Raw genomic sequence first — 12,187 nt, forward strand, 5'->3', positions numbered from 1 at the left:
ATTAGTAACCTTAATTCCATCTGCAGCCTTAATTGTATACGGACAAAAGGAACCTTTCTCTAATGGGGTCCCCATGAAATACGCATGCCATTGGTCAATAGGCCCCAATAGAGCCACTTCAGACTCTTGTTAACTCTTACCCATACAAGTGCTTATTACAGCAAATAATCCTACAATTTTATAGCCTACTTTGTAACAAAGAATCCTATATTCTACCTTTATAACAAATAATCCCATAATAAACACATAATCCAGTAGGTGGCTATTACTTACAAATGGAATAAAAAATCTGCATCTTGAGCAATCTTTTATTTAAAAAAAAAAAAAAAGGAAGTGGGGGTGCCTTGGTGGTTCAGTCAGTTAAGTGTCTGACTTCTGGTTTCCTCTCAAGTTATGATCTCACTGTTCATGAGTTCGGGCCCCATATTGGACTCTGTGCACTAGCACAGAGCCTGCTTGGGATTCTGTCTCTCCCTCTCTCTCTGCCCTTCCCCCACTCACTCTCTGTCTCTTAAAATAAATAAACTTCAAAAAAATTTTAAAAAGGAAGAAACAATAACAGAGCCCTCATGGTCTATAAAATAATATGTCATAGTATCCCAGTTTGGATTTCAGTGCTCTGTTATAAAAGGACCAGCAATTTATATATCAAAGGTATCAAATTTTTCAAAGACAGCCTTTGAACTCACAACCCTGCAATCAAGACCTGCGCTGAGATAGAGAGTCAGATGCTTGCTTAATGGACTGAGCCACCCTGGCACTCCAAAGACAGCCTTTATTTTGGAGTTCCTACCACTTCTACAGTGACACTTTTATAGGTTGCCCTATATCCACGACTACCAAACTACACCAGGCCAGCTTCCCTGGAGTTCCACAGCAAACTCAAAAGGGCAACGTGGGTTATTTTAAATTTCTGCAGTCAAATGCTCTACCCCTGAGCTATACCCCCTAAATTTCTGAAGGAAACACAGAGATATTCCACATCCGTCAGACACTTTGTGAACGTCTAGTTCAAGAGAGTTCCCAGTTTCGTCATTAGATCCTACTACATTCTTTTCGATGACATCACGTCTCTGCGAAGTTAGGTTTCCTGCAGCTGCTGTGATAAAAAGCAAGTGCTGCACAAAAATCAGGACCAGGAAATGAGGGTGTCGATCTGATTGTAAGAGTTGATCCCAAGATTTGAGAAGGCATGCATTGCCCATCAGATGCACGTGTCTCATTAGTAAGCAATTGTGGTTATTTGAGATGTATATATAGATATATATCTATATATCTATCGATATATATCTATATATACACACACATATATATAGAGAGAGATAGATAGATAGATAGATAGATATACACATATATATATATAATATATGTTAAATTGTTTGGACCTAACTATGTAATTAACAGAATTGTTAGCTATTTCTTTTGGCCTTGGGGCACCATGAAAAAATTACTAAGGCACTAAGGGTGCTGCAAAGGAAGGTTTGGAAATCTCTGTTTTGTACCATCCTGCCAGGTATCCTTAACTTTAATTTTTATTGCTTTGCCTATAAAGCCCAGTTGTCCAGAGTAATAAGTTTTGGATACTGTGTACTTTTTTTATACTAACATACCTACATTAGGTTTTTGAGCAATTTTGGCAAGTATTTTGGGCCAGAATTTTTTGTTTTATTTTATTCTGGTATAATTTCATAATTTAGCAATTGCACAACATTCCGGTAGAATAGTTTTAGTTTACAACTCCTCATATAACATTACACTCAGATTTTTGTATGTATCTGTTAGATTTTATAATAACAAAGTTATGAGTACATAATGAACACATTTTTCCCTTGAATTAAGTGTAGAATATTCGTTATAAGATATTGCATTCATTAAATTTTATGTGTTTTCTATTTAACATGATGAATTAACAGTTTTATCTCTGGGTGGTGGCAGTAAGAATGTTTCTTTTATTGCCTTCTTTTTTGTCTAGATTTGTAATAATGAGCATTTTTTTACTTTTATAATCAGAAAAAAGAAAGTATATATTTGAAAACTATACATCTTTTTAAATCTTAAGGGAAAATTGATATTATTGACCTTGGTCAGGACTATGGTTTTCCCATCTGTCCTTGAAAACAATTATGTTGGACAGAAAGGAAAGCAGAATTCTAAATTAAATCAAAGCCAGAATTGAAAGGTTGAGTTTGTGTGGCCATCTTAACAACTGAATTTATAAATTCTACTGTTGTTTTCAATTACAAGTGAGTTTTTGAATGTCACTTAGAAACTCCTGAAAGAAAGAAACTCCTGAAAGATGCGTTAAATTAAAAGCACACTGTTGAAACCTAGACTTTTCAGTCCTTCTCTGAATGATCATAGTGGGATTTTTTTTCTTTCCTGATACCATTTAATAGTTACTTGAATGTGTGTCTTACCTCCCCTACCAATCACAAAATCTGGAGCATAGACTCGTGCCTTATAAATTCTGACACCCAACTCCCAACCCACTACCTAGCTCTAGATCCTGACTAATGAGTGAATGAGTGAGTGAATGAATGAATGAAGTGTACATTACCTCCATTTTTTTTAAGTTTATTAATTTATTTTGAGAGAGTGGGGGAGGGGCAGAGATAGAGAATCCCAAGCAGGCTCCATACTGTCACTGTGGAGCCCCATGCAGGGCTCGATATCACACTTATCATGACCTGAGCCAGAATCAAGAGTTGGACACTTAACCTACTGAGCCAACCAGGCACCCCACCTGCATTTTGAATCTCAGTAGGTATGACTTACTGCAAATAATAGCAACTGTGGCCACTCTTTGTTATTCAGCACTAGCTGCAGAAAGGCAAAAGGGCACATTTTAGTGGAACAATGGAGAATTTGAATAAATCTGTCACAGATACTCTTACTGCCTTTGTAAAAATCTGACCTAATTCCTTCTAAGTAAAAGAGGTTTCATGAAAGGGAACTTACTACAAAATCTAATTATAGACACATCTAGACCTTTAGACTGATATTTAAAGCCAGTAATGGCAAATTCGTATTTCTTTTTTACCAGAGTCATTATTCTATTTTTAATGTGGAAAATATCTAGTCTTTTTACCATTTCCAGTAAATTTAGTATTCCTTTTGTTACTTTTAAATAACAGAGGACTCTACATGAAAAGTGTGAAAATATATGCATTGATTGTAATTACTGACTTAATAAATTAAAAGCTAGTTAATTTTGTTCAAGCCATGTTTAAAAGTGCTGTTACTGCTAAAGTCTTCTGTTGCAATATTTTGTGGTCCACTGATCTTGATACTATTGTTGCCGTCTCTATAGAAGAAAAACTGAATCATTCCATCCTATCTAAAGGTGCACTTTTTTTTTTTAATGTTTATTTATTTATGTTGTGAGAGAGAGAGCAATCAAAAGGTGGGGAAGAGGCAGAGAGAAAAGGAGAAAGACAATCCCAAGCAGGCTCCACACTGTCAGCGCAGAGCTTGACGTGGGGCTCAATCTCAGAACCCTGGGATCACGACCTGAGCCAAAATCAAGAGTTGGTGGCTTAACTGACTGACTGAGCCACCGAGGTGCCCCATAAAAGTGCACTATTTTGATACGTGTACTTGCATATATACATGCCCTTGGAAGCTATCAGCAGTATGCTTTTATTTCCTTAAGGAGATTCAGAATTTATAATTGTGTTATATGTTTATTAATTGAAGTATCTTCAACAGGGCAAATAAATAAATTCATGACTAGATAATGTGAGTTTCAAAATCTTGAAGCATATTCTATATACAAAGTTATGAAAATGCATTTCACCTTATCTGAAAAGTAGACATCTAGCCCCGTTTGCCACAACTCACACAGTCATTTTTCACTGAACAGATAAATGCTTTGAAAACGGCATTTTGAAAAATGTTAGCACTTTGGTGTTGAGTTTACTGAAACAATATAATTTGAGTTTTAGCAGAAGTGGCCTTGGGAGGTTCTTTATCTAATTCAAGTTACTGGAAGGCCTCAGTGGCAAAGTCAGACATAGATAGTGAGTGAGGAGTAAGGGGGAAAGATAAGCTAGACACGAGCCCCTTGACAATGATAGGTGACTACAAGCTGACTTCAAGTGCTATTTGAAGAAGGAAAATATACTTGGTTGTATTGAAAGGCATGTGACATGTATAGGGTAGAGAGTGATCCTCTTAATATATTTTCATGTATCTTGCTTTTATTAAGATAATTATGTCCCACTTTAACAGCATGCAAAGAAATAAAAACATACATTTACCCCAAAATGGAGGGGAAATGAGAAAATTCAGAAAGGGATGATGAGCATGATTATAATATGCACACTTTTAAGGAAATTAGGGATTTTAAGGAAAGGTAGGTAAGTGACTTAATTATTCTTTCCAACTTTATGAACTAGAAGTGACTGTTACTCATGTTCATGATTCTGTGATCAAGAAGGAAAAAACAGAAGGTGGATTAAAGGAAGAAAATGGATTTGTGAAAAATCTTAAATGTAAGAGCCATGATATGCTGATAGGACCTATTGAGCAAGATAATATAATGTTTATCCATGGAGATTTTCAAGAAGAGAAATGAGTCTGTAAACAGACTCTGTTTCTGAAAGATAGAGGGCTTGACCAGGTGATCAGTGTTCCGTGATGCAACTGTGCATTGCCTTCTATAGAACCGTAAGTAGTTCTTTGGGAACTTAAAAGTTACTGATAAACCTATACCTATACTACCTGATATAGTACAACCAATCTCTACTCTGGGCCCACTATTTCAAAGGGTTATTAGTTGTGCTTCATTTCTGCAAGATAACTACCTTGCCTTCCACCGTAAGAGACTCTAAACATAACTGTCAGCCTTTATAGGACTAACCTATGCCAACAAAGAGGCTAAACAAGGGACACAAATAAAATAATAACATAAATAAAGTCATTGCTATTAATGAATATTGCAGCAAAATATGCCCTATACTTTTTTGAAACCACGGTTTCATGTACTGCATGTTTTAATCAGTGGCAGATCATGAAGGCCACAACAATCATTTTTAGGAAGAAAATCTGAGGCTGAGAAGAGAGGCACAGCTCAACAATATAGAAATGTTATATCAGTGTGTGTGTACATATGTATGTGTGTATCCCGTATATTCAACACACCTAAAACCCATGAACAAACATATTGTGAATGTTTACTGTTTCTCTTTATACGTGTGTCTTTATTTCCTGAAGGAGTATTTTCAAATGCAATATCAAGGTTAATTTAGATTGTAGAAATATTTTTAATAAAGGTTTAATCTAATAATTCCCAGGTAGCTTTACTAACTTTATCATAAAATAAAATTTAGTCAGTATGCATAATCATAAAATTTATCCAATAAAGTATATTAATAAACCAACTCTTCAGGGAAATTTCTTGATTCTAATCCTTAAAACTTTTCATGATAAAAATTTATTGTACTTATTTTATAATCTTATTTCTTATTTATAATACTTCCTAATAAAACTGGAAAGAAATTCTTTATTATTCATATCTACTGAGAAGCACCTATGAAAGTTTTAGTTTTAGTTTTAGTTAGGCTCTCTACCTAAATTTATTTGTTATTGATCTGCTTAAATGAACCTCAGTTATCATCTGGTATAACTTATCATTCAATAAGTGAGTCTCTTTGCTTACAATCCAGAGATATGCCCATCTCACTGCAACTGGAATCCCACCTGGATGAGGAAGCCATTCCCTGTCCCATTGTTTATCAGCTCTGGGTCCTGGGAAATTCTTCCTCCTATGGAGAGAGCTGATTTGGAGCAACACAGCCCACAGGGCAAGTCAGCTCCCTCCCTCTTCCACTGACACCCTCAAAACATTGTACCTGTCTTGTCTGACCTTAGCCTTAATCTAAGCATCCACCAGTTCTCACAAGCTGCCCTCATCAAACATGGATTCCCAGCACTGACCACCACAATCAGTCTCTTCTAAACCTACCATACTTTGTCAGGGTTTTCCTTAAAACCTATTGCTAATAGATTTCAGCCCACTTTTCCTGCTATACTCAGCACCTGATAGTGGGGGCTATTGCTTCTCATGGTTAGACATAGCTTTTTTTTTTTTTTTAAGAAAAAGGAATGAAGTATAATTATTTTCTTCACACTGTGCATATAAATGGCTACTAAGCCAATAGCTGTCGATCATATTCCTTTAGGTTAGGAGTCATTTGAGGATACAGTGTGTCCTATTTATTGTTCCAACATAGTGGCTTACAAAAAATAGGTGCCTGATAAATGGTTTTGAAAAAAGTCTTATGTTTTCCCTATTAAATACCTAAACAATCATTTTTGAACCCATTTTACATGTATCATGATTAAGGTTCATCTTCTTTGTAACTTTTTGGGTTTTTTATTTTGTCATCTAGCTTATTTATGTTCAGTCACTTCAAGCTTTTAGTGCTGAACACAGATTGGGGAAGCATGCTTTTTGTGTGAATACGATTGAATAAAAGAAATACCAAGTCTTGTTTGGGGTTTGGGGGGTTTTTGTTTTGTTTTGTTTTGTTTTTCAGTCTGACACAGTGGCTTCATGCTAGATTCTGTACACCTTAATTATATTATTTTTAGCAAAGCTAATTTACATTGTTTCCAAATAAGTCATTTTGACTTCCAGAACTTTCGTCACTTCATCTGTAAAATGCTTTACCTGCTTCAAAGGGTCGATAAGGTGATCAAATATAATATATTTGAAAACAGCTTTAAAAATGCCTTAAAAATTATGTAAACCCAAGATTGAAAATTGTTTCGTTATTAATGATATCTTAAGAATCTCATTAAATGGTTGGGGCACCTGGGTGGCTTAGTCAGTTAAGCGTCCGACTTCGGCTCAGGTCATAATCTTACCTTTCGTGAGTTCAAACCCCACGTCGGGCTCTGTGCTGACAGCTCAGAGCCTGGAGCTTACTTCAGATTCTGTGTCTTCCTCTCTCTCTCTGCCCCTCCCCTGCTCGCACTCTATCTCTCTCTCTCAAAAATAAATAAACATAATAATAATGAAAAAAAGAATCTCATTAAATGTTGAATGGGAATAGTTCTTACCTGAAATTTTGTGATTTATTTTATGACACCTAAGGTTTGAGTGTTTGGGTTACTAAAAATTTATTTATACGTAGTTTTATGTCCGTAAGGTTAACTGACTTGGTTTGCCATTGGGAGCAGGAGTGGGGGAGGTAGTAGTTTCAGGGTTATGATCCAATTTGTGTTCTTGAAACACATCCATTGTAACTGTATTCTGTGTTGCACAGGACTTTGTTTTTTGCAGTTTGAATTGTGGGCCTGTGAAATTTTATTAACTTCTTTGAAAAAACTCTGCATCAGCATTGTATTTGTTCTGCCAAATTACCTTGACTTTTTAATTGAAAGGCAGTTTATTATAATTTTAGTATCATAAAAAGTCATAGAAATACTTAACAATTATGTAGTTTGAGCCCTCTCTGACGAGCAGGAAATTATCTTGTCTGCCTGACTTTTCGTAGATGACATTCACCCACTGGATCAGACAAACCAGTGTATAAAGATACTGTATCAGACTCTAAACTAAAAACTCAAATGAAAGTCAAATTCAAATCGGCTTCTACTTTGTGCATGTCCCAGAGCACTGGGGAGTATATGAATTCAGTCCTGACACAGCTACTTTTCCCCACTTTGATTATGAATGATCTTAATTTAACCCTTTCCTATGTAAACTATTTTGATCCTTTATGCAATAACAAGTGATTTCAGCACATCCATCCAGTGTAAAACAACCTCTTGGTCATCATTTTTATATAATAGAAGAAGCAAACCCCAAGAGTGAGAGAATTAAATGAAAATACTTGCTTTTTCTTTAATTTTTTAATGTTTATTTTATTTTTGAGAGGGAGAGAGAGCATGAGCGGGGGAGGGGCAGAGAGAGAGGTAGACACAGAATTTGAAGCAGGCTCTAGGCTCTGAGCTGTCAGCACAGAGACTGATGCAGGGCTTGAACTTAGGAACCGTGAGATCATGACCTGAGCTGAAGTTGGATGCTTAGCCAACTGAGCCACCAGGCACCCTGAAAATACTTGGCTTTTTGATTACTGGCCTCTGAAGTTATATTACACATCTTAGCTCGTCTATCCTACATGTAATAGGAATTCTTATAAAATGAAGTGAGAATATTTGTGTCAAGCATCCTGCACAAGGGCTGAGTTACATGGCTCCCAGGTGTAGACATTAGGTCTAGGGGTCTTGCCACTCAGTGATAGCCATTTCTGAATAAGTGAGCTAAGAAACTTACATGGGGGGGCAGGTTGGATCAGCTGCTATTTCGTTAGTTTACAATACAGTTCTTTTTTTTTTTAATTTTTTTTTTTTAATGTTTATTTTTGAGACAGAGAGAGACAGAGCACGAATGGGGGAGAGGCAGAGAGAGAGGGAGACACAGAATCGGAAGCAGGCTCCAGGCTCTGAGCCACCAGCCCAGAGCCTGATGCGGGGCTCGAACTCACAAACCGTGAGATCGTGACCTGAGCTGAAGTCGGACGCTCAACCGACTGAGCCACCCAGGCGCCCCCAGTTCTTTTGTTTTTAAATAGCTAAGATACGCACAAAGTAAATAATTCAAATTCAAATAATAGGAAAAAGGTATAAAATGAAAATGTCTACCCTCCTGTGGCCTCCAGTTTTTCTCTTTAGAGGCAACCCTATATGTCAGTTTCTTAGGTATTTGCCCAGAGAATTCTATAAATTTACAAACAGCAGTGCATGTGTTCTTTTTAAAAAGATAACACTCTTCACCTTTTTCACTTACGCACCTTAGATATCATTAATATCAGTATAGACAGAGTTACTTCCATTTTTAATAGTTGCATAATACACCTTTGATGTTTGATACATTTTTAAACAACCAACCCCCTATCGGTGGACACTTAGCTTATTTATAATCTTTTTGTGCTACAAACAATATTGCAATGAGTGTTCTCTATAATCTTGTACCTGCATAGCTATAGAATAAATACCTAGAAGTGGAATTGTTGGGTCAAAGAGTAAGTGCATTATTTGTTTTGAAAAGCATTTTCAAATTACCATCAGAAGATGAACTATTTACAGTTCTATCAACAAAGTTTAATTATAATAGAAGTCTAATATTTCCAGTGATAAAGATTTCCTCTTCCCTTTCCAGAATTCAGATACCTAGGAAACCAAAATCATAAGATTCTTAATGAACATGAAATGAAACCAAGGGAGTTGGATGATCTTGAGTTTTCAGATGGGGCCCCCTGCTTCACCAAGCTCTGCTTCTCTGAGAAATTCTGTGTGTGTGTGTGTGTGTGTGTGTGTGTGTGTGTGTGTGTGTGTGTCTCATTTTTTTTTGTACCATGCTTGATAAAAATCGATAAAACCAAACCTCTCTTTTCAAGACTTCATACTGATAGTCCTCTTTTTGTATATCCTTATCATTACATTATCATTCTTTCTTTCTTTTACAACATGCAATTGTTATATACATATTGTGGTAATTTTTCATTTTCACTTGCCTGATTACAAACTACATGTAAGGGTATATTTCAGACATAAAAATGTCAAAAGGATTATTTCCAAACGTGTTTCCTAGAAACAGCTGATTCTTTTTTTTTTTTTAATTTTTTTTATTTTTTAATATATGAAATTTACTGTCAAATTGGTTTCCATACAACACCCAGTGCTCATCCCAAAAGGTGCCCTCCTCAAATATCCATCACCCACCCTCCCCTCCCTCCCACCCCCCATCAACCCTCAGTTTGTTCTCAGTTTTTAACAGTCTCTTATGCTTTGGCTCTCTCCCACTCTAACCTCTTTTTTTTTTTTTTTTCCTTCCCCTCCCCCATGGGTTTCTGTTACGTTTCTCAGGATCCACATAAGAGTGAAACCATATGGTATCTGTCTTTCTCTGTATGGCTTATTTCACTTAGCATCACACTCTCCAGTTCCATCCATGTTGCTACAAAAGGCCATATTTCATTTTTTCTCATTGCCACGTAGTATTCCATTGTGTATATAAACCACAATTTCTTTATCCATTCATCAGTTGATGGACATTTAGGCTCTTTCCATAATTTGGCTATTGTTGAGAGTGCGAAACAGCTGATTCTATTAGTAGTTTGTGAATCTTTAGAAGTAGCACTTCCTGGTTCTTAAGAGATTGATTCTTCCTGGCATTTATTTCAATATTCTCTTATTTTGAACTCTTAGACTCATCTGTGTTTGGGTCGATAGCCATCTCTGCTCTGATTACCACTGTCTGGCTGATAAATTATTATAGAGTGTTTTGTAGATAGAGTATGCTATAAAAGCTACCGATGACATTCCATCCCTACATTTCCAAATGTCCCACTAATGAGTCACATGAAAAGGGGAATGTGTTGATTTGTTTATGTGATATGTGTCTAGCAAATATATAGTGAGCATGAGGGGTTTTGTTTTTAAGAATCTTGAGGGGCGCCTGGGTGGCTCAGTTGGTTAAGCATCTGACTTTGGCTCAGGTCATGATCTCGCGGTTTGTGAGTTCGAGCCCCGCGTCGGGCTCTGTGCTGACGGCTCAGAGCCTGGAGCCTGTTTCAGATTCTGTGTCTCCCTCTCTCTCTGACCCTCCCTCGTTCATGCTCTGTCTCTCTCTGTCTCAAAAATAAATAAACATTAAAAAAAATAAAAAAAAAAAGAATCTTGAAAGTTACTTCATATTTTAAGTGGTATTTATTTTAACTATCAGATGCTTCCCGTTTAATTCTGTGAATAATTTGGTCACTGCTTTAGCCAGTAGTATGTTCTTTATTCACGGTGATCCTTTTGTTCTCTCTTTTCATATGTGTCTCCTAGTCAAAGAAAATCAGTATAATCACCAGCTATTTGTGTTATTAGAATGACTAAATATTTTATAATCCTGAAAGGCTAGTATAATTAGAGGAGGAAATGGAAGTTGAGGTTCCTATACAGAAATTTTTTTTCCAGGGCATCTGGGTGGCTCAGTTGGTTAGATGTCTGACTCTTAATCTCAGCTCAGGTCACAGTCTCAAAGGCTGTAGGATCAAGCCCCACATTGGGCTCTGTGCTAACATCATGGAGCCTGCTTGGGTTCTCTCCCCCTCTCTCTGCCCCTCCCCTGTTGGCACACTCCTTCTCTCTAAATAAATAAATAAATATTTTCAAAAAAGAATTTTTCCTTAACAAATATTCAAAATATTTTCCCAGAAAAAAATAAAATATTTTCCCCAAAGTTCCCCTCTACTTGCTGGATGGGATGCTGCCCAGTTATGAATCATTTAATAAAGCCAATTAGATCTTCAGAATTCTTAAAATAAAATGTATTTTCCTGCTAACCTTAGGCTTAGAATAAATTCTACTCATTATTATCTATGGGTATGATATACTTACTAGTCCAAAAGGGATGTGTTCTATAGGATATCATTTTTACCCCATTGGTTCTTTTTTCACCTTCAAATTTAAAATAATGAACATTTGTAGCTATGAAAAAATTCCTTGGAGTGGGGTGCATTTCCCTAGACATTTTTCTAAGAATAAGAATAATGCCCTTATTCAAAGATCAAAGATTTCACTACAGAATAGGGTTAATGGGCTTTTTATTGCTAACCTGGGATCCTAACTACTATATATTATACATTTCTGGGTGAAATTTTTTTTCTATCTTCCTAAAAAGTTACATATTTTTAATTTTTTCTCTAAATTTTTATTTAAATTCTGTTAACATATAAAAAGTTATGTATTTTTTAAAAACTGTTGACATAAAATTCATTCCAAAACTGAAGACTAGTTATATTTTTAGCATTTCTCCGGGAGTTACATACTAAATATTTTTATTTTGTATTTGAAGATGATTACTAACCAGTCCTTTTAAATATGTAATTTTTAGGAACACTTAATGTTTCTTACATTTATTCTTAGATTTTAAGTTTTCTTTAAAATTATAGAATGAGTTTAGATTTCAAATTAAGTTGCTGTATTTTATGTAAACCTCTGTCTGCCAGGAGTGTGACTGAGGGAGAAGAACCCTTTTAATTATATATTATAGTGGTGAAATGATTATAGTGATGAAATCACTTCTGTGCTTTGAAGTAATCCAAACCAAAATGATAAAGCAAATCCTGATGGTCATCTGGCAACAAAACCTTCTCCTATCTACTCCACAAAACCTGAGCAAAGAAGA

The 12,187-nt window shown here is 35.8% G+C and overlaps 1 protein-coding gene across 1 annotated transcript in view; it reads left to right on the plus strand.

Moving 5' to 3' along the window:
* The window catches only part of SLC49A4 (solute carrier family 49 member 4), an 82,219-nt gene that overhangs the window by 57,891 nt on the left and 12,141 nt on the right, over positions 1–12,187 (plus strand). The window lies entirely within an intron of this gene.

Source organism: Panthera onca, chromosome C2 (assembly GCF_046562875.1).
Source record: "Panthera onca isolate mPanOnc1 chromosome C2, mPanOnc1 haplotype 2, whole genome shotgun sequence".
In the NCBI taxonomy this organism is placed as follows: domain Eukaryota; kingdom Metazoa; phylum Chordata; class Mammalia; order Carnivora; family Felidae; genus Panthera; species Panthera onca.